The 27,575-nt window shown below is 40.7% G+C and overlaps 1 protein-coding gene across 1 annotated transcript in view; it reads left to right on the top strand.

Moving 5' to 3' along the window:
• LOC307167238 (olfactory receptor 52K1-like) overlaps positions 1-27,575 on the top strand; it is a gene marked incomplete at both ends in the record, with an annotated part of 91,032 nt that overhangs the window by 17,861 nt on the left and 45,596 nt on the right. The window lies entirely within an intron of this gene.

Here is a 27,575-nt window from a genome sequence, read left to right as displayed (position 1 = left end):
AAGACGATCTCACTTAATTTTTACCTGCTACCAAAAAAAAACTACCATAACAACTTTGACAAATGAGGAACTTGAACTCCTCCAAGCAGGGATGGGAGACAGTGACCAGAAAGAGGTACAGTTTAATTAAATAATTTAGGACATTGTGTTGTTGGACATTAAATGTAATCCCCCATAAATTAAACCAACATTAATCCTGTTCTATATCCTTTATCTCTTTTACACTCTTTGCTTTGCTTTTTGCTGTTATTCATGATCTCAAGAATCTTTTTGGAGGGTGGCTCTTGCACAAAGCAACAGGTGTGCAGGACTTTAGTCATCACCTTAACAATATAGATTGTTTCAAAGCAGCTTTACAGTGATAATAGGAAATTGAAGTAACAGATATTGTTTTGAATTAACAGCAGCTCTAGAATAAAGTTATTGTCCAGCGTTAGTTAGTTTTGATTGATTCACTTCCGTTGCAAAGGTCATTAGTTATTAACTTAGGGGCCGCTAACACGACACCGTTCTAGCAGAAAACCCTTAATGCGCTCCGACCTGCTCATTTGCACAACAACAGTGCCTTGTGGCTCGAGAACGCAAACCTTGAATTAGGTTCCAAGGTGCAAGCATTGAAAAAGTTATCATCTCTGCGTAAACTTCAAAAACGCGAATCTGTGAAAACGGCGACGGCGTGCACTATAGTCTGTAGGTATGCGCGTTTGGATATATATGTGTGCAAGCATGTAGTCTTTCTTTAAAAATTTACCTCAACAGATTACTTGTCTGGCCTTAAAAAATATATATAATAGAGAATTTTTTACACATGTATGTGAACTGGAATCATTTTGACAACGTTTTATCTGTACATAGGTAAAGGGAAGGGAAGGATGTCTTCACAGGGGAGATACTAGTTGACATTTCAAGACTGCGTTGTCATCGTGTCCAGGCGCAGGTCCTTCATCAGATCTGGATATGGCCTGGATCCGGCAGAATGGTGTAAACCTCGGGATAAACAGAGAGGCTAATATTAGCATAGACGCTCTTCTTCTTATGATGTAATGAGTACACCATGATTTATGGGAAGGGTTCCCGGTTCCGGCTGACCTTATCTACACTGTAAAAAATTAAATCTTTAAAAAACGGTCAATGACTGTCAGCTACTGTAAAATGTAATAAGTTGACTTTACTTAGAAAAAGTGAGGAAACTGTTTGCCTTAAAATTTCCAAGTAAAGTAGTGTATTATTTTTTAGTTGGCACAACTTAAAGGGGTGGTTGATTATGATTTCACTTTTCTAACTTTAGTTGGTGTGTAATGTTGCTGTTAATATACAGTATAAGCATAAACAACATCTGCAAAGTTTCAATGCTCAAAGTTCAAAGCAAAGGCCCCCACCCCCTGAACACTATTTATAGATTATCAAGACAGAATATGCTAATCAATGACTAGAAGATAACTACACATCAGCTACATAAATTCATCAATAACCATTCAGAATTGTCCTGTTGCATTCTACATGTTGTCACTTTTTCTTGAGTCTCTCCATCATTGACTCCATTGACATCATCTGACTCCGGTTTGAACAAAAAAAGGCTAAAAGTTTTTGAAATTTTCAGTGTATGTCTCTGTGAGGTAAAATGACACAAGCTGTTGAATCCCCGCCCCCTGTGCTAGGAGCAGCAGCTCATTTGCATTTAAAGGAACAGACACAAAACAATGTGTTTTTGCTCACCCTCAAAAAGTGACAACTTTAACATGCTATATAAACATATCTGTGGGGTATTTTGAGCTAAAACTTCACATACACACTCTGGGGACATCAAAGACATATTTTACATCTTGTGAAAAGGGCATTATACAACCCCTTTAATAAAATGTGTATAGAAAACTTGTTGAGCAAGTGTACTCAAGTACTGTTGAATCAAAATCATTAGTTGTGTTAAAGGGACATTCCACCGCTGGAAAGATGAATGTGTATTTAAAATAGGTCATTTATGTAGAAGAAATGTGAAATTATTTTTGAATTTGGAGCTTTCTAGACTGAGAAAAGCCAGAAAATGTATTTTTGGCTTATGTGGATGAAAGACAACAACTCCCAGAATGCACTTGCTTTGCTGCCCTACGAGGCCACTCCCAAGCCACGCCTACCGGTAAGACAGCGCAGTTGAAAACAACAAGGCAAGGCTAGGCTACGAGTGAGTCTCCGTGACGAGTTTGCCCGTGACTTCGAGATCGCCCAAAATGTCCGGGATTCGGCTTTTGTGTTCTACAGTCGCCATTCATCATGTTTACTGTGGCGAGCAGGACGAGGCTGAGGGGCGCGGGAGAACGGCGCGAGGCCGGTAGCGTGATTACTGACAACCGACACCTGTGAGGCACTTGTCTCGTATCTCTCACGGAGGAGCGGGTATTTTCTTAGCAATGGTAAAACGCACATCAACCGATCAAGCCACCGGCCTCGCGTCTTTCTCCCGCGGCGCTAGCCTCGTCCTGCTCCCTGTATTACTGTGATTACTGATGAGCGAGACCTGCGAGACGCACCGGTCTCATATCTCTCACGGAGGTGCGGGTATTTTCTTAGCAATGTTAAAACGCACATCAACCGATCACTTGTTTAGCGTTCATGTAAACACTACATTCAGATTCACCAATTGGAATGAATTCAGTTAGATTGAAACAAAAGGTGAGCATGTTAACAATGAATGGCGACCGCAGAAATCGCCATTCTGCTGAATCTGAAGCTGAAGCTGAATCCCGGACATTTTTGTCGATCTCGACGGCCGGACATGTCCGGGAAAAAGTGTATGGTAACCCCTACTACTCAGCTTTCTTCGTCCATGTTTTCTGCAGGTTTCTGCTGGTGAAATCAAACGTACTCGCACTGATCTGTGATAGGTCTGTTAGCGCATTAGCTCCAACCCCCTATGGGCGGGTTTGAAAGGGTGGGAACTAGTGCTTGTAGTCTTAACAGAAATCCCCCCCTCTTACACTTCCTCTGACAATGACGCAAAATGACGATTTTTGCGTCATTGTAGGAGGAAGTGTAAAGAGGTAAATACAGATATCTCTCGTCTCGGGGGAAAATGAGAAAATGTTGCACGACCATTCAATAGTATGACTGGGTTTCTAACATTGCAAAGCTTAATGCAAATGGGTGGAGTGTCCCTTTAACTTCTCATTAGAGTTCATAGAGTCACCATTGTTGAGATTCATATGCTGATTATTTATGTCTGTGCTAGGCTTAGTAATGCCAAAGTTGAAAACTTTTTCTGGGTAACACTTCATAATAACTTTCAGTTGTAAGTCATTTATAAGTGGTTAGTTAATGATTAATTAATCATTTACAAAACATTCATAAATGATTAGCAAGTGATATGCTAACATTTTATGTATGTTTTGTAAATTCCGTTACAAGTCATTAATCTAGTCAGAATAAACTTTATTAGTTGTCAAGCGAACATGCTTGAGCTTCTGTCTACCACAACTGATGTGCAAATTGATTAATGTTTATATGTGAATAAAAAGCCTAAATTTAATGTTCATCATGTAAAGTGATCGTCTCTCTTCAGAAAATTTGCACTAAACCGCTCCGTTCATATAGATATGGCTGCGTAACAAGAATGAACCTCATAGTTTCTTGCAGAAGCTCAAATGTGCTGTGTAACACATGAGAATGAACCTCATTGGTTCTTGTGAAGCTCAAACATGCTGCGTAACATGAGAATTAACCTCATTGGTTCTTGCAGAAGCTCAAACGTGTTGCATAACACAAGAATGAACCTTGTTGGTTATTGCAGAAGTTCAAACATGCTGCGTAACACGAGAATTAACCTCATTGGTTCTTGCAGAAGCTCAAACGTGCTGCGTAACACAAGAATGAACCTCATTGTTTCTTGCAGAAGCTCAAACATGCTGCGTAACACAAGAATGAACCTCATTGTTTCTTGCAGAAGCTCAAACGTGCTGCGTAACACACAAATGAACCTCATTGTTTTTTGCAGAAGATCAAACGTGCTGTGTAACTCAAGAATGAACCTCATAGTTTTTTGCAGAAGCTCAAACGTGCTGTGTAACACGAGAATGAACCTCATTGGTTCTTGCTGAAGCTCAAACGTGCTGCGTAACTCAAGAATATACTTTATTAGTTGTCAAGCGAACATGCTTGAGCTTCTGTCTACCACAACTGACGTGTAAATTGATTAATGTTTATATGTAGCCTGACGTCGTCATACTCAGATTCTAGTCAGAATGTGAGTCTGATACTGGTCCATTGAGCTTTGATTATAGGGCGTGTTTCAACCGAACCAGGAAAGAAAATGCCTCTGCACTCAATTGGATAGACCTACAACCAATCAGAGCAACGGAGTAAGTTTTCATTCATGTTTCCGATCGACAAATGCCTTGATCGCGGTTCTCTTTTCCTCTTTTAAAATTAATGCGTTGTCGATATCTTCTATAACAGACGCGATGGCGGAATCTACACATGATGTTTCATAAACAAAGTTCGGCAGGAGCACGTTCACATAATCAATCCAATCAACTTGTCATCAAACACAATGTCTACACTATCAGCATGAGAGGAAGCATATTATTCACTCTGTCAACTCACCTAACATTCCTTGACAGTTTTCAGCATCCATCCACTCACTCTCAGTTTGTCCTTCCACAGCCAGGAATACGGGGGGAGTAGCCTACTTTGGGTTCGGGCCGAATACCGAGCCCGAGCCCGAGCCTCAGACAGCACGCCAAATATGGATTTATTCTATCTGACTTATTTGTAAGCATGAACTCGTGAAATCTCAATTCTCCATTGGCAGTCATTTGTATTCAACCCAAGCGCTCGTTGATGACGTGGATGATTACGTTACCGTTGCTCATCTGTCCATCATCGTATAAAGCCCGCCCCTGACAATTTGATTGGTCCGAACAATTTTTGTTCGGGCATAATAGCTCCTCAACGGATCGAGTCCAGACCGAACTTCCCGACCTAAAAATGTTGTGGGCGGGGCTAAGTTCGGCTGGCATCCAGGCTAGTTTATATGTGAATAAAAGCCTAAATTTAATGTTCATCATGTTAAGTGATCATCTCTCTTCAGAAAATGTGCACTAAACCACTCCGTTCATATGGATTAGTTTTACGATCTCTTTATGAACCTTTTGAAGCGTCAAAGTAGCAATTGCGTAGCTGTCAATGGCGGATCAGAAATCTCTCAGATTTCATTAAAAAGATCTTCATTTGTGAACGAAAATCCTAAGGGTTTGTAAGGACATGAGGGTGAGTAAATGGTGACAGAATTTTCATTTTGGGGAGAACTAACCATTTAACTAATGTTAACTACTGAAACCTTATTGTAAAGTGTTATCATGTGAGTGATATGAAGTTGTACAGTATGTCGCTTAAAATGTGATATATAATGGGTTTTTTTTGTACCTACATTAATTAGTGTTAAGTGTATAAAAAAAAAATGAAATGTTTGTTTGTATCCATATAGCATGTCAGTCCATTGAGGTAAATGAGATAAGCCTCTGCTCTTATTTCAGATCTAGAGTTGAAACCATTGTAGCCACACATTACATCAAATTTCAGTTCCCATTCGAGAACTTTCACTTCGTATTGCGTAGCTATACGCAGTGGGAAAAGGAGAGTTACGTATGTAACTACGGTTCTATGAGTTCTGGATGACCGCCAGAGGCAGTGCTTCCCACTGAATATTATCTCTCTTGCTCATGCACAGGTCGAGTCTAATAACAACAAAGTCATCACATGACCAGGTACGTCATGGGGATCCCCTCTATTTAACCCCGTGACATCCTGCAAACTGTCTCAACAGAATCTTCTCGCAAGACTCCGAGTGACAGGGTGCTCTGGCAGTCATCCATAACTCATAGAACCGTAGTTACATACGTAACTCTCGTTCTATTTCGTTCTTACTGACCGCCAGAGGCAGTGCTTCCCACTGGATGGCTCATAACAACAAGGTCACGAGGAGGCTACTCCTAACCTTAAGCTGAAGTTGAGGGTCCCAACAGGACTGCCGCTTCCATAGCACCAGGGGCGGCCACATTAACTCTGTAGTATCTGGAGAAGGTATCAGTGGAAGACCAATTAGCCGCTGCACAAACGTCCATTAGAGGGACACCTTTTAATGCTGCCCAAGATGTTGAGATACTTCTCGTCGAATGGCATTTTATGCCGGCTGGCAATGTCATGTTGTTGGCCTTATATGCCTGGACAATGGCCTCCACCACCCAATGTGACAACCTCTGTTTTGACAGAGGCTGCCCTTTTCTTGGCCCGCCGTAGCAGAGAAAGAGTTGGTCTGACTGTCGCAGTTTCTCTGTGGCACTCAGATAGCCCCGAAGGGCTCGCACTGGACATAATTGTTCCGTTGGATTGCTATCTTGTGTGTCAGACACTGAACGATTGAGTGCTACCAACTCAATTGGTTGATTCCTAAATGATGTTGAGAGCCTTCTGGGTAGGAATGAGGGGTTAGGCCACAATGTCACCATTGTTCCATCCGCATTCCAACGCATACAGGACGTATTGGTTGACAATGCGTGGAGCTCACCAACACTTTTGGCTGAAAGGAATCCCGTCTTTATTGAAAGCCACTTCAGGTCACACTGCTCCATTGGTTCAAAGGGGTGTTGTGTTAGTGTTCTTAAAACCCGACTGAGGTCCCATGAGGGCACCCTAACAGTTGGAGCAGGGTGCAATCGCTGAGCACCTTTCAGAAAGCGGGTGATTAGAATGTGTGACCCTAGTGATTGATCATTTACCTTTACATGCTGGGCAGAAATTGCAGCCACATATACCTTTAGGGTAGAGGGAGCCCTGTTATTGTCTAGCAGGGACTGCATAAAACATAACACCATTGGCACCGGGCAGTGGTCTGGAACCAGCCTTCTTGGTGTACACCAGTCAGTGAAAAGCTTCCACCTACAAGCATATATATTCCTGGTGGAAGGTGCTCTAGAATTTAGGATTGTGTTTTGCACCTTAACATCACAAGACTTCAACAGTAACTCTGGCTCCTCAGTGGCCAGACACAGAGCTGTAGCCGATCTGGGCATGGGTGCCAAATCTGCCCCTGCAACTGAAGGAGCAGATCCTGCCTCCTGGGTAGGCTCCAGGGCTCCCCATTGAGAAGCCGGCATAACATTGGGAACCACAGGGGGCAGTGGGTCGAAGTCTCTGAGGCAAAGAGATCCAACTGTGCTCTGCCAAATCAACGCCAAACCATCTGAACTACTTCTGGATTGAGTCTCCATTCTCCTGGCAAAGGTCTGTGGCGAGACAAGGAGTCTGCCACCACATTCAACACTCCCGGTATATGCATCGCCCTGATGCTTGTGAACAGAGGTAAGGCCCGTGTCAGAAGGTCTTGTGCTACTCTCAGAGACTGGCTGGACCTCGTGCTGCCTTGATGGTTGATATGATATACCACCAATGTATTGTCCGTTCTGATGAGAATATGGTGGTTCAATAGGGCCGGCGCAAAGTGCTTCAGAGCTAATTGCACTGCTTGTAGCTCCAGGGTATTTATGTCTTTTGTGGCTTGCCCGGGTTTCCATGACCCCCTGATCATCCTGTGCTGCCACACTGCCCCCCAGCCAATTAGCGAAGCATCGGCCTGTATTACCTCTCGGCGAGAGGGAATCACACCCAGAGCTACCCCTTTCATCAGGAATGACCTCTCTTTCCATGGTTTCAAGGTAAGGAGGCATCGATCTGTAACTTTGACCAGTCTGCTCCTGTGCCATGTGGGGTTCAGGTGAAGACTGTTTACCCATCTTCAATAAGGGCGCAGTGAAAGAAGGCCCAGTCGTATCAGTGTAGCTGCTGCTGCTAGCATGCCCATCAATCTGAGCACCACTCTGAATGGAAGCTTGATCTGTTTCCGGAAACCCTGGAGAAAGAGCAAGATGCTGTCCACCCTCTGAGGTGATGGGAATGCTTTTATCGATCTTGAGTCTAGAGTGATGCCTATGAACTTCACCGACTGACATGGGACCAACTGACTCTTGCTGAAGTTCACCCTGAGACCCAACTGAGTGACATGGGAAATCAGCAGATTGGTCTGTTCTGTTGCCTGCTTTTGAGATGGAGCACAGAGGAGCCAGTCGTCCAGATAAGGAAGCCCCTGCACCCCCCTGGCTTGTATTGGGGACAATGCTGTAGCTATGCACCTGGTGAACACCCGTGGGGCAGAGACAGGCCAAATGGTAGGACCCGGAACTGATAGACCTGACCTTGAAATGCGAAGTGGAGAACGGTCTGTGTTGTGGTGCAATTGGGATATGAAAATAAGCATCCTTCAGATCTATTGTGGTGAACCACTGTAGTGGTCTGACTGCCTGAAGGACCTCCATTGTGCGTAGCATGTGGAATGGTAAAACCTTGAGGGACTGATTGAGGCCACGAAGGTCGAGAATGGGCCGTACGCCGCCATCTTTTTTCGGAATTATATAGTACACTGAATTAAACCCATTTAGCCGTGCTGACCACTTTACTGGTTCTATGGCGTCCTTTTCTAGGAGTTCGGCTATTTGTTTAGCCAATGCAAGTGAGCTGTTGGGGTCTTTAACAGTAGTCATCTTGACCCAATTGAAAGCAGGGGCCCACCATCGGAATTGCAGCTTGTACCCTTGAGATAGCGTTGCTATTATCCAAGGGTCTGAGGTGTTTTCTTTCCAGAAATTGAGCTGCTGGTGTGAAAAACATCCGGCGGTTGGCCCCAGGACTTCATGCTCTGCGAGCCTGGGCTTTATTATCTCTGGGGGTGGGAGCCCGAATTAATTGTTGTCCTCGTGCTCTAGGATACTGCACAAGCTGATCTAGCTGCCTTGGCTGGCTCCTCTGAACAGCACCTGAGCGAACTAAAGGTTGAGAGTGAGAAGGATACCGTCCCCCATACCCTTGTCTAAATTGTGATGGTGGAGTCCCTCTTAAATCTGCCAGCTGCTGTCTGGTCTTATTTGTCTGAATGCTCTTTTCCAGAGTTTGCTGTGCCGCTGCAGACCCATGCGTGCTGCAGTATTGTATGCTTGACTAAGAAGATTGTCTGTGATTCTGCACTGAGGTCGCGGGCAGCGAGCATTCGGTCTCCAAGCCTCTTCGGGTGATATGATGAAAGAGGCGATAAATGGATCCACTTTAGGCATCTGACCCAGGCCATAAGAGTCCGGTTCGTGCATAGCTGCCAGGGCCCTGCTTGCTGTGGTATGATGAGTAAGTAACTTGGGATTAGCCCAGCACCTCTGTAGCTCCTCAATATAATCTTTGGATGGGGGAATGCTAAGAGCAGATGATTTTGCTGTCCCTCTGACATGGCACTGGAGGGAGCTGCCACTATAGGGGCAGTGTCCAGGCTTAATCGTGCCAACGCAATCTGGATGGCTTGTCTCACTACATCCTGATCAGATTCTACTCCTTCCACTGAACCCCGTGCCGTGTTCTGAGAGTCATCATGAGAGAACGGAGAGTGGACTCCCGATAAGAATTCTTCATTACCCTCCTCACAAAACTGGTTTTGAGAGGCTGCCATTGACAGCATATCCTCCTCAGGAATGGGTAATTCCGTTCTAGGATTTCCCAACATCTGTGATGGTGCGTCCCTTGGTTGCAGATTCAATATTAAAGACTTAATCTGGGCAAACTCTGAGGTCAAAACCTCCACTTTATTGGCTAAAGAATCCTCTCTATGTCTCTTACTGGTGGAGACACTTCACTGCTTCCACCCTTTTCCGCTTAGCCATCACTTTTCCCTGCCGAGGCGCATCTGAGGTCAAGAGTGCCTCTACTGCAGCTAGTCTGGAAGTTCTCTGTTCTTCACTTATAAGATTGATAATATCAGGGAGAAAATGATAACTATGCAACCGTCTACTACAGTATCGCATCAGGCAGTGCATTGTAGTCTCCCGGGGGAAAAATTTGATTTGTTCGTTGCTATAGAAGAGGAAGAATTTACTAAACTCGTTAAATCATCTAAATCTACAACATGTATGTTAGACCCTATACCGACTAAGCTACTGAAAGAAATACTTCCAGAGGTCATAGATCCTCTTCTTAATATCATTAATTCATCTTTGTCTCTAGGATACGTACCAAAAACCTTTAAACTGGCTATGATTAAACCGCTTGTTAAAAAAACGCAACTTGATCCTACAGAATTAGTCAATTACAGGCCGATCTCGAATCTACCTTTTCTGTCAAAGATATTAGAAAAAGCAGTATCTTCACAACTGAATGAATGAATGAATGAATGAGGCATTTATATAGCGCTTTCATATGTACTACTGTACACCCAAAGCACTTTACAATCATATCAGGGGATCTCTCCTCAACCACCACCAGTGTGCAGCATCCACTTGGATGATGCGACGGCAGCCACAGAACAACGGCGCCAGTGCGCTCACCACACACCAGCTACAGGTGGAGAGAAACACAGCTATAACTGTGTTCCTTTCTTGAAAGAAATGATATCTGTGAGGATTTTCAGTCAGGATTTAGACCGTACCATAGTACTGAGACTGCTCTCGTTAGAGTCACAAATGATTTGCTCTTATCATCCGATCGTGGTTGTGTCTCTCTATTAGTGTTACTCGATCTTAGTGCTACATTTGATACTATCGACCACAACATTTTTTTAAATAGACTAGAAAACTATGTTGGCATTAGTGGAATTGCACTAGCATGGTTTAAATAATACTTATCTGACCGTTATCAGTTTGTAGCAGTAAATGAAGAGATGTCTCATCGATCACAAGTTCAGTATGGCGTACCACAAGGCTCAGTACTAGGACCGCTGCTGTTCACTCTGTACATGCTACCATTAGGATATATCATTAGGAAACATGGCATTAGCTTTCACTGTTATGCCGACGATACTCAGCTCTATATTTCTTCAAAACCTAACGAAACTTACCAATTCACAAAATTAACGGAATGCATAGCGGATATAAAAAATTGGATGACTCGTAATTTCCTACTTCTAAATTCTGAAAAAACAGAGTTTCTAATTATTGGACAAAAAACTTCCTCACGTAATAACCTAGAATACTGTCTAACACTTGATGGCTGCTCTGTTAAGTCTTCGTCGTCGGTTAGGAACCTGGGTGTGCTCTTTGATACCAATCTTTCATTTGAAAGTCACGTGTCCAGTGTCTGTAAAACTGCATTTTTCCGTCTTAAAAATATATCTAAATTACGTCATATGCTCTCATTGACAAATGCGGAACAATTAGTTCATGCGTTCATGACCTCAAGGCTAGATTATTGTAATGCTCTACTGGGTGGTTGCCCTGCACGCTTAATAAACAAACTACAGCTGGTCCAAAACGCAGCAGCTCGAGTTCTTACCAGAACCAGGAAGTATGACCATATTAGCCCAGTTCTGTCAAAACTGCACTGGCTCCCTATTAAACATCGCATCAATTTTAAAATATTGCTGATCACGTACAAAGCACTAAATGGTTTAGCTCCGCAGTACTTGAGCGAGCTCTTAACGCATTATAGTCCTTCACGTCTATTGCGATCTCAAAATTCCGGCCAGTTGATAATACCTAGAATATCAAAATCGACTGCTGGCAGTAGATCCTTCTCCTATTTAGCACCAAAACTTTGGAACAGCCTTTCTACCATTGTCCGGGAAGCAGACACACTCTGTCAGTTCAAAGCTAGACTAAAAACACATCTCTTTGACCTAGCGTTCACATAATACATTATAGACTTCTATAATTCAATGTTAGGCTGCATAGATTAGGTCAGCTGGAACCGGGAACACGTCCCATAAATCCTGATGTACTCGTTACATCATAAGAAGAATGGCATCTACGCTAATTTTAGTGTCTTTGTTTATCCCGAGGTTTTCCCGCAGCCTGCCGGATCCAGGCCGTATCCAGATCTGATTAAGGCCCTTCGCCTGAACCCGATGACAACGCAGTGCTGAAGTGCCAACTAGTCTCTCCCTATGGAGGATCCCTTTACCACTCTACAGATAAAGCGTTGTCGGGAAACTCAATTCGCGTATCTACCCCAAATTAATAAAATAAAATAAAATTCTGTATCAAAAATTATAAGGAAACACCAGTACTTTGTTTAGGCTTGGTTTGTAGGGAATTACAAACCTGCGTATATATATATTCAAACGCACATAACTATAGAACCAATTCTTAATGTGCATGTGAACGTCATCAGCGTTTCTCACTGTTTGCTATAATTAATCACTTTGGCTTTTCTATGGAGCGAAACCAGGATGTAGTGCAACAACTAGGGCTGTCAAAATAACGCGTTGATTTCGATGAATTAATCTGAGAAAAAAAAATGCGTTAAAAAAATAACGCAGATTAATCCATTCCGTATTGACCTTTGACCCGGAGCTGTTCTAGCCACCATTCAACTGTAAAATGAAGGAGGGAGACTCCGAGAACGCGCTGCCTGGATCACTGATTGGAACATTTACTTGTAAAAAACAGAATTTGCTTATCACCGGAGTTCGTCAACTGTAAAGTACCACATCAATGCAAAGCATCCAGGGGTTAACGTTAATCGGGAGGTACGACCTAGCACGTACCGTGATACCAACTTTAGCAGTCAACGTCATCTTCAAACCACACTGGAGGAAAGGAGGAAACACTGAAACGCAAACTTAGCAAATCAGTATATGACTGATTGAGCAATTCCCTTGTAAAATGGGTCGCAGTGTCCAGCAGACCAGTTTCGGCGATAGAAAGGGGGTTAGCAGAGGTTTTGCAAATAGCCTCTTACATAGCATATAACCCGCCATCGCGAAACAACATTATGTTAAAAATCCTGTACGACACTGAAAAACATAGCAAAAGGAGATGTATTGGTGGGAGCGGAATATATCGTGCTGACAGGGGATCACTGGACTTCAGTTAACTAATAATTGTTGCAAACTGCTACTACCAACAAAATATAATTGCATTTCTGGAACTGGGCGTCGTTACACTATATCCTTATGCATCGCTATCTGCTAGGACTTTTACATGCTTTTCCCAAACCACTGAAGGGACGTCGACGTCCGGGTTAGCAGCAGCATGAGCTGTCAGGCAAGTGTTATTTAAATAAACTCCTGATGTACTTACAAACTTTCCAATGCCTCGTTTTATGAGTACAGAACCTATTTGTACTACTGTATAAGTTTGGTACCATTCTGAGCATTATTAGTGGGGTAATTTATGAGATACATCGTAGGATCCATTAACGCCTGCAATAAGCCATCCGGCTGATTTCTCTAAATAAGCTCTAACTTTAATAATGTTCAACCAAGGAAAAAAAAAAATTACATGCTACATTTGAAATTTCAAGTCAGAAGTACAATGAATAATTAATTGTATGTACACCATGAAATTCATATATAAATGCAGCAAATCCGATATATTAAATCTACTCATATACTCGTTAATCTGAGATCTTCCCATTGGATTGATGAACAGATACAATTTACAATTTATTATATTCAGATGTGTTATATGTTTTACTTGTTAGAGTGAAATGAAGACTTGACTCCTATCTTGGTCTCTAAAAACACTGTGTTGTGTTCCCATGAGTCTGTGTGCTACTCCCATTGAAGAATAGAGCTCAACGCCACATGTATTATGGGATTTCAGTTTCTGTGTCAGGAAGTTTTTTCTGAGTTATAGGATTTTTGTGAACTGTGTTGTAGGGGAGCATATCGATTTTCCTAGGGTCATATGTTGCCCAGCTTTATATGGCACATAATCAACATATGGAAAAGGGTCCAATGTTCCCCAGTTCAACTGTCTATTAACACTCATTAAACAAACCTTTTTATACGGTCAGGATTCATTTTCCCAGGACGCTATCAACTTCATGAACTTTCATCCCTAACCTAAGGAAACTGACCATTTGTGATTCCATTACTACAACCATTTTAGTTCAGTTACCCTCAAGTCTAGCCTATTATACTGAGAGCCATATGGCAGTGCTGAGGAATAGAAAACTCATTTGACAAGTTCCCAAAATAACCCATGTCATATTAAGGGAATACAGAGATTGTCATAAATAACTCCATATAATTTACACAGTAAAACCCCCAGTGTTAATTTAACACAACTAAGGGTTTATATAAACCACACTACAGAGTGTTAAAAGTAGCACTGAAGCAGTGTTGAAGTTAATTAGATCAGTGTTTCCCAACCCTGCTTCTGGAGGCACACCATCAGTGCACATTTTGGATGTCTTCCTTATCTGTCTGGTCTTGGAGTCTCTACTAACAAGCTGATGAGTTGATTCAGGTGTGATTGATCAGGAAGAGTTGGAAAATGTGTTGGTGTGCCTCCAGGAACAGGGTTGGGAAACTGCATTAAATAATTAAGTAATTAATTCAGGGGCTGTTTACAGGAGACCATTTTCAAATAATTATTTGAAGCAGTGCTTGCCGGTTAGAAATTGTGTCCAACTTGACACAGCGCAGACACCACGTGACTGTGACTTATCCTGTCAAAGTACTGCGAGAGTGATTCGAGAGCAGCCGGTGGACTGATGACGACACAACTGTTCCACGATTGTCGGGTTTCGTGTTTATTCTCACACCTTCAGTTCCACTAATGCTCATATATATATATATTAGAGGTGGGCATAGATTAATTTTTTTAATCTAGATTAATCTAGATTAATTTTGAAATTAATCTAGATTAATCTAGATTAAAATGGCTCATTTGAATTCTGCCGAAGGCATTCAGAATATGTGTGCTACCCAAATAATGACTATAAAAGAACGGGTTTCTCAAGCCAGGTGGCGCATTAGACCAGGGGCTCATCTCCTGTTTCCAAAATGCATCACAAACTGCTTGAGAAAGCTGTTCTACTCATAGACTTTAAAAGGTTACTACTGTACTGTTACCGTCCATAGGCAACATTAGGTAGGCCTATGTTATTATCAACTACTATAGGCTATCAATTAGGGATGGGCGATATGGCCTAAAATCTATATTGTGATATACATTGCAGCCTCTTGCGATAACGATATACAGTATATTATAATAAAACCATTTCAGAACAGGTTACACAGACCCTGCTAAACAACTGCTAAATGTATTTTTTTTAAAGGGTATATGTAGTTTTGAGAACATATTGTGCAAAACTGTGAGTATACAACATAATTTTGCAGATAAATCAAATTTAAGTACACTAGCTGCAGAGACTTAAGTAGGTCTAATGTTTATTATAGCTTTGAGCTTATGAAACCCCAAATTTAAAGTGATAATATTGTCTAACTGATGTCTTTTCAGTTAAAAAGAAACACAACAACGATTCTTAAAATCGGGCGTAGACAGAGATTATGTGTTGACGTTACACCACTAAGATATATTGGAATGAGAATAATACGCTCGCGCTGGTATTCAGTGATATCATGTTTCGTTTTGAATTTGAGGTGGTAGAACGGATTAGTCGTGTGTTAACTTACCGAACCGTTAACCCACACACTCTGTCTATAGTTTGCTGCTGTTTGTCGGACGGCTTAAATCCGAACCAAGTCCAAATAATGGATGTTGCAGCTTTCACTTTCAGCCGTGTTTACTTAAGATGACGACGAATATGCGTTGCAGCCGGGTTTACCTCGCGGCCGCGGGTAGATTGCGTCATCATCTCCCAACCCAACTTGGGGAATAGATTAACGGCGATATTTTTTTTATCGCGCGATAAGAGTCTCGCGTTAACGCAGCGCGTTAACGCCGATAACGGCCCACCACTAATATATATATATATATATATATATATATATATATATATATATATATATATATATATATATATATGTATATTATAACAGTACAGTCTCTTTTCATGTAGTCGCAATGTTGTTTTGTGTCATGTTTATCAAAACAAAAATGAGAAAAAAACGTAGACCCATAGCTGGAGGCGGATTAGAATCCATGTTGCAGAGCATGTGAGCGGAGTGGAGCGGGAGCGAGCGGATCTTGGACAGAGCGCAGAGCGACATTTTTAAAAGGACGGAGCGTCGCCTTATTTCCCGCTCCAATTTCGCTCAGCTCACATCACGAGTCTGAAGCATGCTCAGTCAAACCTAAACCAGGATCCATCTGTCTTGCACAGTCATCAACAGTAGACTATTTTCAGTCAAAACTCGGCTCAATAATGGAGTTCAAAAAGTAGGCTTCTTCAAAAAGGAAAATGAGAAGTCATACAGCTCAGGTGTACTATTAATATAACTAACTAACAATGATAATGTGGTACAAGAAAACGAATGTGGAGACATCGTTTCAGTCAGCAAAGATTCATTTTGGAATCTCAAAAGACACATCTCTCGAAAACATGAACGTGAGCTACGCAAACACGCTGGGAAGAAAACAAAAGGTTAGCAAATTGAATACGGTAACTTATAACAAAGTGTAAATTAAATATAGTAATATTCAAACAAATTCGTTTTTTCATTCAAGTAGACTTAATGGTTCGTTTTATTTAGCCGAATTTGTGTAGTCCGTAATAATATTTATATTATTAGGCCCATTTATTAGTTTAATTTTACAGCAGTTTGTGTGTATGGAAGCCAATTTAAATTTTAATCGTGTGCGTTGTGCAAAAGTTCACTTATCAAAATTCTGGCCTTATAGTTAATTTACTTTAAAAAAAATGTATGTATATTTTTGTTTAATTTTTATTTATATTATTAGGCCCATTTATTCGTTTAATTTTACAGGACTTTTTGTGTAGGCTATATTCCTTCTTACATAGGCCTGTAATTTGAAATAAAACATTTCTATTTGAAAAATTTTGTTGTTACTCATTAGTTCTTTAGCAGGTAAGGCTGTAGTCTAAGCTAAAAGTGATATACATGTAGATTTTTTTCCTTTTTTGGAGCGAGCGGGGGGCGATTTGAGAGGAGCGCGAAGCAAACCTCGTTGAGCGCTGAGCGATAATGAGCGGAGCAGCCTGATGTAGCTTTGAGCGGGGGAGCGGAGGGGTGAACAGTTCCGTGAGCGATGAGCGGAGATTCTCACCGCTCCACTCCGCTCACATGCTCTGCCATGTTGTAGAGGTTTTTAATTGTCAAAGACAATCAAAGACAAACAATCCAAGACGATGGTCAATAGACGTAATAAAAGTCCAGGCAAGGTTCCAAACACAGCAAGGCAGGCAGACAGCAAACAAAATCCAAACAATAGACGAAAAGGGTCAATCCAATAAACAGGGAAAAAAAAGGTCAAAACACAGCAAGGCAGGCAGACAATGGCAAGAAAAAACACTTAGTAAGGCAGATAAACTGGCAATACTTCACAATGTGATCACGGAAGCACATGGCTTATAAAGCTACAACAAAATCCCCAGTGTTAAATTAACAGTGTACATATGTGTCCACACTACAGGGTGTTAAAATTAACACTGAAGCAGTGTTGAAGTTAATGAGATAATTAAGTGATTAATTAAGTGATGATTGGCCATTAGTGGCGACACCTGATGTTAATAAGCAGAATCATTGACGGAAAGAGAAAAAACAATAACAGAAAAAAGAGAAACACAAGAACTACAACTGACTTCGAGTCATTACACATTGTTGCACTTATTACTACCAGTTTGACTTTATTTCTGTCATACATCTACAAAGGTTCTTGAGATTCAACAGAAGGTTAGACGGTAATGTTTTATGGAATTTTTCTTGTCACGTCACCATTATGGTGGTCAGTGTTTGCTTTAGAAACATTGTGTTTTTAAAGCACATGTGTTACTGCAAGAGAAAACATGACCTGCTCACAATATGTTTTGATGATAATGACATTATCAGCATGTAGTGACCTGATGTCATTTAGAATCTAAATCTTTAACTATATGCTTGATGTCTCGTTTTAGAATTGGTGATTGTATTCCTGAGATTCTACAGCAATATGACTAATTTTGAAAAAACTTTGTGCACAGAAGTAATGTGTTTAAACACACAGACATCAAGAATCAGCATATGAATCTCAACAATGGTGACACTAAACAAACTACTGACAAACAGATCAACTCTGAACATCACAAAACAAGCTACTAAAGTCATAACAAAACAATAGCAAAATTAAAGCTGCAAGCAGCGATGAAAGGGCCCTCGCACCCGTGCCATCAACACTCGGTGGCTTTAGGAAGGCAGAGCATGGTTGGGAAATGTACATTTAAGGAGGTATATATAGTAAGAGTATGTCAAAGTCAGTTACAAAATGTTTTGTATAATGGTGATAATAGCATGCTTCATGACTCAGCTAAGTGTTGCTAGCATGTTCAGTCTGTTTCTAGCATGCTTAGTACACAATAATTATGTGGTTAGTACTGCATTACTGTGTTAACCATGTCAGTTTCTGTTGCCAGTAGGTGGCGTTATGACTATAACTGAATATGAGCATGGATGTGTGTTCAGGACAGAACTCTTATCAAACATGTGAAGTTTGGTGCAAATTGGACATTGCCTTCTTGAGTAACAACAAAGTCATGTTTCATTGAATTAGCATTCTTTAGAACTTAGCTAAGCATTGTTAGCATGTTTTAACATGTTGCTAGAACGGCATCAACGTGTTAAACATGTCACTTCCTGTTGCCAGTTGGTGGCGCTATTACTATAACTGAACATTCTCATGTAGATGTGTTCAGGCCATGACTCTTATCAAAAGTGTGAAGTTTGGGGCAGATTGGACATTCCATGCCTGAGTTACAGCAAATTCCTATTTAATTGCAATAATAGCATGCTTTAGCACTTGGCTAAGAGTTTGCTAGCATGTTTTAGCATGTTTCTAGTATGTTGTTAGCATGTTTAACACTTGCTGGCACTTTTTTATATGTTATTAGGAGTCCACAACAGTGTTAAACATGTCACTTCCTGTTGCCAGCAGGTGGCGCTATGACTGTAACTGAATATAAGCATGGTCATGTGTTCAGGACAGAACGCTTATCAAAAGTGTGAAGTTTGGGGCAGATTGGACATTCCATGCCTGAGTTACAGCAAATTCATATTTAATTGCAGTAATATCATTCTTTAGCACTTAGCTAAGTGTTTGCTATTATGTTTTAGCATGTCTCTAGTATGTTGGTAGGATGTTTAGCACCTACTGGCATTTTTTTATATGTTATTAGGAGTCAAGAACAGTGTTAAACGTCACTTCCTGTTGCCAGCAGGTGGCGCTATGACTATAACTAAATATGAGCATGGACATGTGTTCAAGAGATAACTCTTATCAAACGTGTGACGTTTGGGGTAGATTGTACATTGCCTTCTTGAGTAACAACAAAGTCCTGTTTCATTGAATTAGCATGCTTTAGCACTTAGCTAAGTATTGCTAGCATGTTTTAATATGTTTCTAGCATGTTTAGAACTCAATGGCATTTTTAACATGTTGCTAGAACGGCATCAACGTGTTAAACATGTCACTTCCTGTTGCCAGTAGGTGGCGCTATTACTATAACTGAATTTGAGCATAGGCATGCGTTCAGGCCATGATTCTTATCAAACATGTGAAGTTTGGGGCAGATTGGACGTTCCATGCCTGAGTTACAGCAAATTCCTATTTAATTGCAGTAATAGCATGCTTTATCACTTAGCTAAGTGTTTGCTAGCATGTTTCTAGTATGTTGCTAACCTGTTTAGCACTTGCTGGCTCTTTTATATATGTTATTAGGAGACCACAACAGTGTTAAACATGTCACTTCCTGTTGACAGCAGGTGGCGCTATTACTATAACTGAATATTCTCATGTAGATGTGTTCAGGCCATGACTCTTATCAAACGTGTGAAGTTTGGGGCAGATTGGACATTCCATGCCTGTGTTACAGCAAATTCCTATTTAATTGCAGCAATAGCATGCTTTAGCACTTAGCTAAGTGTTTGCTAGCATGTTTTAGCATGTTTCTAGTATGTTGTTAGCATGTTTAGCACTTGCTGGCACTTTTTTTATATGTTTTTATATGTCCACAACAGTGTTTAACATGTCACTTCCTGTTGCCAGTTTGGCGCATATTGGACATTGCCTTCTTGAGTAACAACAACATCCTGTTTCATTGAATTAGCATGCTTTAGCACTTAGCTAAGTATTGCTAGCATGTTTTAACATGTTTCTAGCATGTTTAGACCTCAATGGCATTTTTAACATGTTGCTAGAATGGCATCAACGTGTTAAACATGACACTTCCTGTTGCCAGTAGGTGGCGCTATTACTATAACTGAATATTATCATGTAGATGTGTTCAGGACAGAACGCTTATCAAAAGTGTGAAGTTTGGGGCAGATTGGACATTCCATGCCTGAGTTACAGCAAATTCCTATTTAATTGCAATAATAGCATGCTTTAGCACTTAGCTAAGAGTTTGCTAGCATGTTTTAGCATGCTTCTAGTATGTTGTTAGCATGTTTCGCACTTGCTGGCACTTTTTTATATGTTATTAGGAGTCCATAACAGTGTTAAACATGTCACTTCCTGTTGCCAGCAGGTGGCGCTATGACTATAACTGAATATGAGCATGGCCATGTGTTCAGGACAGAACTCTTATCAAACGTGTGAAGTTTGGGGGAGATTGGACATTCCATGCCTGAGTTACAGCAACTTCCTGTTTCATGGCGAAACATCGAAATTTGTAAGGCCGCCGAGGACCCGCCCTTCGACGAAAACTCAAGATCTTCGCAATTTAACGTCGCAAAGGCCTTAAGATTACACTCACCAAATTTGAAGATGATCAGATTAAAACTGTAGGAGGAGTTCGTTAAAGTACGAGGCCTGAAAATGGCAAAAACTGCACAAAAATCTGAGAGGAAGTTCAAAATGGCTGACTTCCTGTTGTGTTTAGGGCTATGCTCCAAGAGACTTTTTTGTAGGTATTAGGTCATTACACGTATGTACCGAATTTCGTGCACGTACGTGGAACGTTGCAGGAGGCGCACTCCGTTGAACTTTTATAGGTGGCGCTATCGAGCCATTTTGCCCCGTCCAATTCTGAAACCTATATCAGATGTAAATTTTCGCCAGTTCTGACGCGTGTGCAAAGTTTCGTGAGTTTTCGCGCATGTTTAGGCCCTCAAAAATGCAATTCAATGCGGAGAAGAATAATAATAATAATAATTAAAGCTGCAAGCAGCGATGAAAGGGCCCTCGCACCCGTGCCATCAACACTCGGTGGTTTTAGGAAGACAGAGCATGGTTGGGAAATGTACATTTAAGGAGGTATATATAGTAAGAGTATGTCAAAGTCAGTTACAAAATGTTTTGTATAATGGTGATAATAGCATGCTTCATGACTCAGCTAAGTGTTGCTAGCATGTTTAGTCTGTTTCTAGCATGCTCAGTACACAATAATTATGTGGTTAGTACTGCATTACTGTGTTAACCATGTCAGTTTCTGTTGCCAGTAGGTGGCGTTATGACTATAACTGAATATGAGCATGGATGTGTGTTCAGGACAGAACTCTTATCAAACGTGTGAAGTTTGGTGCAAATTGGACATTGCCTTCTTGAGTAACAACAAAGTCATGTTTCATTGAATTAGCATTCTTTAGCACTTAGCTAAGCATTGTTAGCATGTTTTAACATGTTTCTAGCATGTTTAGAACTCAATGGCATTTTTAACATGTTGCTAGAACGGCATCAACGTGTTAAACATGTCACTTCCTGTTGCCAGTAGGTGGCGCTATTACTAGAACTGAACATTCTCATGCAGATGTGTTCAGGCCATGACTCTTATCAAAAGTGTGAAGTTTGGGGCAGATTGGACATTCCATGCCTGAGTTACAGCAAATTCCTATTTAATTGCAATAATAGCATGCTTTAGCACTTAGCTAAGAGTTTGCTAGCATGTTTTAGCATGTTTCTAGTATGTTGTTAGCATGTTTAACACTTGCTGGCACTTTTTTATATGTTATTAGGAGTCCATAACAGTGTTAACATGTCACTTCCTGTTGCCAGCAGGTGGCGCTATGACTGTAACTGAATATAAGCATGGTCATGTGTTCAGGACAGAACGCTTATCAAAAGTGTGAAGTTTGACGCAGATTGGACATTCCATGCCTGAGTTACAGCAAATTCATATTTAATTGCAGTAATATCATTCTTTAGCACTTAGCTAAGTGTTTGCTAGTATGTTTTAACATGTCTCTAGTATGTTGGTAGGATGTTTAGCACCTACTGGCATTTTTTTATATGTTATTAGGAGTCAAGAACAGTGTTAAACGTCACTTCCTGTTGCCAGCAGGTGGCGCTATGACTATAACTAAATATGAGCATGGACATGTGTTCAAGAGATAACTCTTATCAAACGTGTGAAGTTTGGGGTAGATTGTACATTGCCTTCTTGAGTAACAACAAAGTCCTGTTTCATTGAATTAGCATGCTTTAACACTTAGCTAAGTATTGCTAGCATGTTTTAATATGTTTCTAGCATGTTTAGAACTCAATGGCATTTTTAACATGTTGCTAGAACGGCATCAACGTGTTAAACATGTCACTTCCTGTTGCCAGTAGGTGGCGCTATTACTATAACTGAATTTGAGCATAGACGTGTGTTCAGGCCATGATTCTTATCAAACGTGTGAAGTTTGGGGCAGATTGGACATTCCATGCCTGAGTTACAGCAAATTCATATTTAATTGCAGTAATAGCATGCTTTAGCACTTAGCTGAGTGTTTGCTAGCATGTTTCTAGTATGTTGCTAACCTGTTTAGCACTTGCTGGCTCTTTTTTATATGTTATTAGGAGACCACAACAGTGTTAAACATGTCACTTCCTGTTGACAGCAGGTGGCGCTATTACTATAACTGAATATTCTCATGTAGATGTGTTCAGGCCATGACTCTTATCAAACGTGTGAAGTTTGGGGCAGATTGGACATTCCATGCCTGTGTTACAGCAAATTCCTATTTAATTGCAGCAATAGCATGCTTTAGCACTTAGCTAAGTGTTTGCTAGCATGTTTTAGCATGGTTCTAGTATGTTGTTAGCATGTTTAACACTTGATGGCACTTTTTTTATATGTTTTTATATGTCCACAACAGTGTTTAACATGTCACTTCCTGTTGCCAGCAGGTGGCACTATGACTGTAACTGAATATGAGCATGGTCATGTGTTCAGGACAGAACGTTTATTAAAAGTGTGAAGTTTGGTGCAGAATGGACATTGCCTTCTTGCGTAACAACAACATCCTGTTTCATTGAATTAGCATGCTTTAGCACTTAGCTAAGTATTGCTAGCATGTTTTAACATGTTTCTAGCATGTTTAGAAGTCAATGGCATTTTTAACATGTTGCTAGAATGGCATCAACGTGTTAAACATGACACTTCCTGTTACCAGTAGGTGGCGCTATTTCTATAACTGAATATTCTCATGTAGATGTGTTCAGGACAGAACGCTTATCAAAAGTGTGAAGTTTGGGGCAGATTGGACATTCCATGCCTGAGTTACAGCAAATTCCTATTTAATTGCAATAATAGCATGCTTTAGCATTTAGCTAAGAGTTTGCTAGCATGTTTTAGCATGCTTCTAGTATGTTGTTAGCATGTTTAGCACTTGCTGGCACTTTTTTATATGTTATTAGGAGTCCATAACAGTGTTAAACATGTCACTTCCTGTTGCCAGCAGGTGGCGCTATGACTATAACTGAATATGAGCATGGTCATGTGTTCAGGACAGAACTCTTATCAAACGTGTGAAGTTTGGGGCAGATTGGACATTCCATGCCTGAGTTACAGCAACTTCCTGTTTCATGGCGAAACATCGAAATTTGTCAGGCCGCCGAGGACCCGCCCTTCGACGAAAACTCAAGATCTTCGCAATTTAACGTCGCAAAGGCCTTAAGATTACACTCACCAAATTTGAAGATGATCAGATTAAAACTGTAGGAGGAGTTCGTTAAAGTACGAGGCCTGAAAATGGCAAAAACTGCACAAAAATCTGAGAGGAAGTTCAAAATGGCTGACTTCCTGTTGTGTTTAGGGCTATGCTCCAAGAGACTTTTTTGTAGGTATTAGGTCATTACATGTATGTACCGAATTTCGTGCACGTACGTGGAACGTTGCGGGAGGCGCACTCCGTTGAACTTTTATAGGTGGCGCTATCGAGCCATTTTGCCCCGTCCAATTCTGAAACCTATATCAGATGTAAATTTTCGCCAGTTCTGACGCGTGTGCAAAGTTTTGTGAGTTTTCGAGCATGTTTAGGCCCTCAAAAATGCAATTAAATGCGGAGAAGAATAATAATAATAATAATAAACAGAGCAATTCCAAGAGGGTCCTCACACCATCGGTGCTCGGGCCCTAATAAACAGAGCAATTCCAAGAGGGTCCTCACACCATCGGTGCTCGGGCCCTAATAAAAGCAAACAGAAAAAAAAACCCCAATAAATTACAGGACAATTCAGCTGCATAATTTATTCATGCTGCAATGCATGATGTGAGCCATTGATGCATTCTGATTGGTGGCTCCCATCATGCACTGCAACATGAAGCATTTGTGTGACTGTCACCATTGTTGAGATTCATATGTAGATTCTTGATGCCTGTGTGTGACTTTAAAACCTTCAGATCCATGGGTGTCAGTTTGGTTTGAAATGTGCTGGGGACAGAGACGCATTTGGAAGTGCATTTTCAGAAGTGCTGGGTACAATGATGCATTCATTTTATTTTTCTCTTTCTTAAAAAAAAACCTACTATATTCTAATTTTGTCAATAATTATGACCGCCGGTCATATAGGGATTGTCAAAGTTTTTTTTTTTTTTTTTTCGTCATCTACTGAATTTTTCGTCAACGATACCAGGGACACCGAAACACCAGGGAACATGAAATTTGGTGGGCATGTAGCCCCACTAGACTTTTACGGAAAAATTTCGTTTGGTCCCCGGGGGCCACTCACCCCCCGCGCTGGGCCCCCCCAAACCCAAAAAATGCAGTTTTTCCTAAATAACTACCAGAACCGTGGCACCGAGGATGAAGAAATTGTTATGGTATGTTGGTCTTAAGGGCCCACATCAACCTAGCCCATAATCACTCATTTGTGATTTGCGCCCCTCCCATAAAAAATGAAAATGCAATATTATTCTGCTTTAATCGCCCCTATCTTCAGTTGAGATGTTCAGAACTGCACCATATTTCATGTGTATGATTAACTTGACATCCTCTGGGGGTATGCTAAGTTTCGTAGAATTTCATCAATGGGGGGGTATAAAATAAATTCATTTATGTGCACATTTAGTGACTGTACACTCATCGGCCTGTAGATGGTGGTGTTGAGCGAAGGGTTGCTGGTTTAGGATGATACTGTCACTAAGGTTGCCAACTGTCCCGAATTAGGCGGGACGTCCCGTATTTTGGGCCTAATTTATTTGTCCCGTGCGTGACCTCCCGTGTCCCTTTTTGACAAGCTGATAAACCACTGACTGATACAACAGCAACAGCAGCAGTGCTGACCACGACACTTGAGAATGATCACCGACACCTGTCATCATCCAATCACAGCTTTTTTTAATCACTGTTTTGAGACAAATCATTGTTTGATTTGCGAACATCCTCTGCCGTCTGGTCGCTTCCGCTTCAAGCCGGACTCGTCTCGCACTAACGGTAAGTTCCTTTCACTGTCCACGTTTTGATTTCGGCTAATCAATTTTGGCGAATGCAAACAACGTGATTATTGTTCATGAGTCTAACATCCAGCCACGCAAGAAAACATGTAATCTACCTGAGGGAATAATATGCTCAAAAAACATTTCTGATTATTATTAATGTTTTAAAGCTTTTAGAAAGTACATAGAAAGCTTTTGTAACATTATCTTAACTGTCACTTTTGATTAATGTAATGCATCCTTGCTGAATAAAAGTAGGCAATTACTTTCTTTATTTTTTTTCCCAAAAAATAATCTTACTAACCCCAAACTTTTGAACTGTAAGCCTAGTGTATAATGTTAAAAAAGCTTTCTATTTTAGATAAATGCTGTTATTTTGAACTATGGTTTGTTTGTAATGTGACTTTTTTCATGTATGACATTAAAATTATTTTTAGAATTAAATACATAAATAGGTTAAGCAATACAAATGTGTTTATGTCTGATAACCTTTTAAACACAAACTTAACTGCAGACACTGAAATGACGTACACTGTGTGATACAGTACAAATATTTTGAGTGTCCCTCATTTTCCTATAAATAACCACGATTGTCCCGCATTTTCCTTTTCTGAAGTTGGCAACCCTAACTGTCACACACACACATGCAGGAATACAAACAAACGCAAGCATGCACACACACTGACATCCACACGCACAGACACACACCCATACACACACATACAAATCCACATGCACAGACACACACACACACAAACAAACACACACGCGCACACACATGTACGCACGCATACATACACGCACAGACACACACACGCAAAGACACACACACACACAGACACACACATACACAAACACACACACATACACACACACACACAGACAGACATGCACATACTACTACTTTTTTTAGGTATATACATAAACACGCAATACAGCCAAATTGCTCCACGTCATTTATTTTTGTGGAAAGCCAGTGCAGGCCTGAGCGGCGGTCATATTTTGTACCGCCATGCGGTACATCTAGTTATAAAAAAAATCGCCAATAAGCTCATAATTTGTGCTAAAATAGTGTTTAGTTTTAAAAACCATTTTAAAAAGCTGGTTATATTTTGATGTTTCTGCGCAAGTTCAGCAGACAGTGAGGTTCGGGTTTGTTCCGATCAGAGCTCGTGAGTGGAGAACGCATTTCTGAATATTCTGCTCCGCTCGTTCATTCCGCAGGGTCGCTTGCTCAACCCAGATGTCCTGTCGCCTGGTTCGAAAATATGTGGAATAAGGGCTGCTTCCGACTAAAAGTTCCGACCGCACGCATAAAGCTTGCCACAAAGAACCGGTAAAAGTAATGATTATGAATGCGTCTAAATGTGTCTAAATACGCTGTGAATGTGAATGTGCATTATACGCAGAGTTTCGGTTCATTTATGAGACAAACTCCAGTTCACTCGCTGGCGCCTCCATGTCGTGATTCTGCTATATTTACTTCTTATTTATTAAATCCAGGCAATTGGTTCATTAAACATTGATTAAAATTAAGATATAATTAATACAAAACAAAATTCACTTTAAAGAAAGGCAGCTGTTCTGTTTGAGGTCTCTGTGAAAGTTTTAATTAACACAATGTCAATCTTCATCTTTATAACAGAAGATACAATACAATACAAAAATCTTCAAGATACTGCCTACAATCTTCACATGTATAATGGATTGTCACCTTAAAAACCTTTGTGTGGTGGAATAAGCAATGCTATATAGAAATATATGGTTAGTAGTATCTTAAACTTTATTTTATTATTTTATTATTTCAATAACTATATGATAACTCAACTAACTTAATGTAACGAGCTGGATACTAAGTACTAATTAAATGTCAAATATTAAATGTAGGCTCTTGATTAGAGTTGCCATAGACTAAAGATTTTTCTAGACTACAAGTCATTAATTTAAGCAATTATGACTAATCTAACGTTTATATTCAATCCTGGGAGTAGGCTATATAGCCTATTTTCCGCGCT

Source organism: Squalius cephalus (genome assembly GCF_949319135.1).
Source record: "Squalius cephalus genome assembly, chromosome: 11".
In the NCBI taxonomy this organism is placed as follows: domain Eukaryota; kingdom Metazoa; phylum Chordata; class Actinopteri; order Cypriniformes; family Leuciscidae; genus Squalius; species Squalius cephalus.
This window is presented reverse-complemented; position numbering and strand designations above follow the sequence as displayed.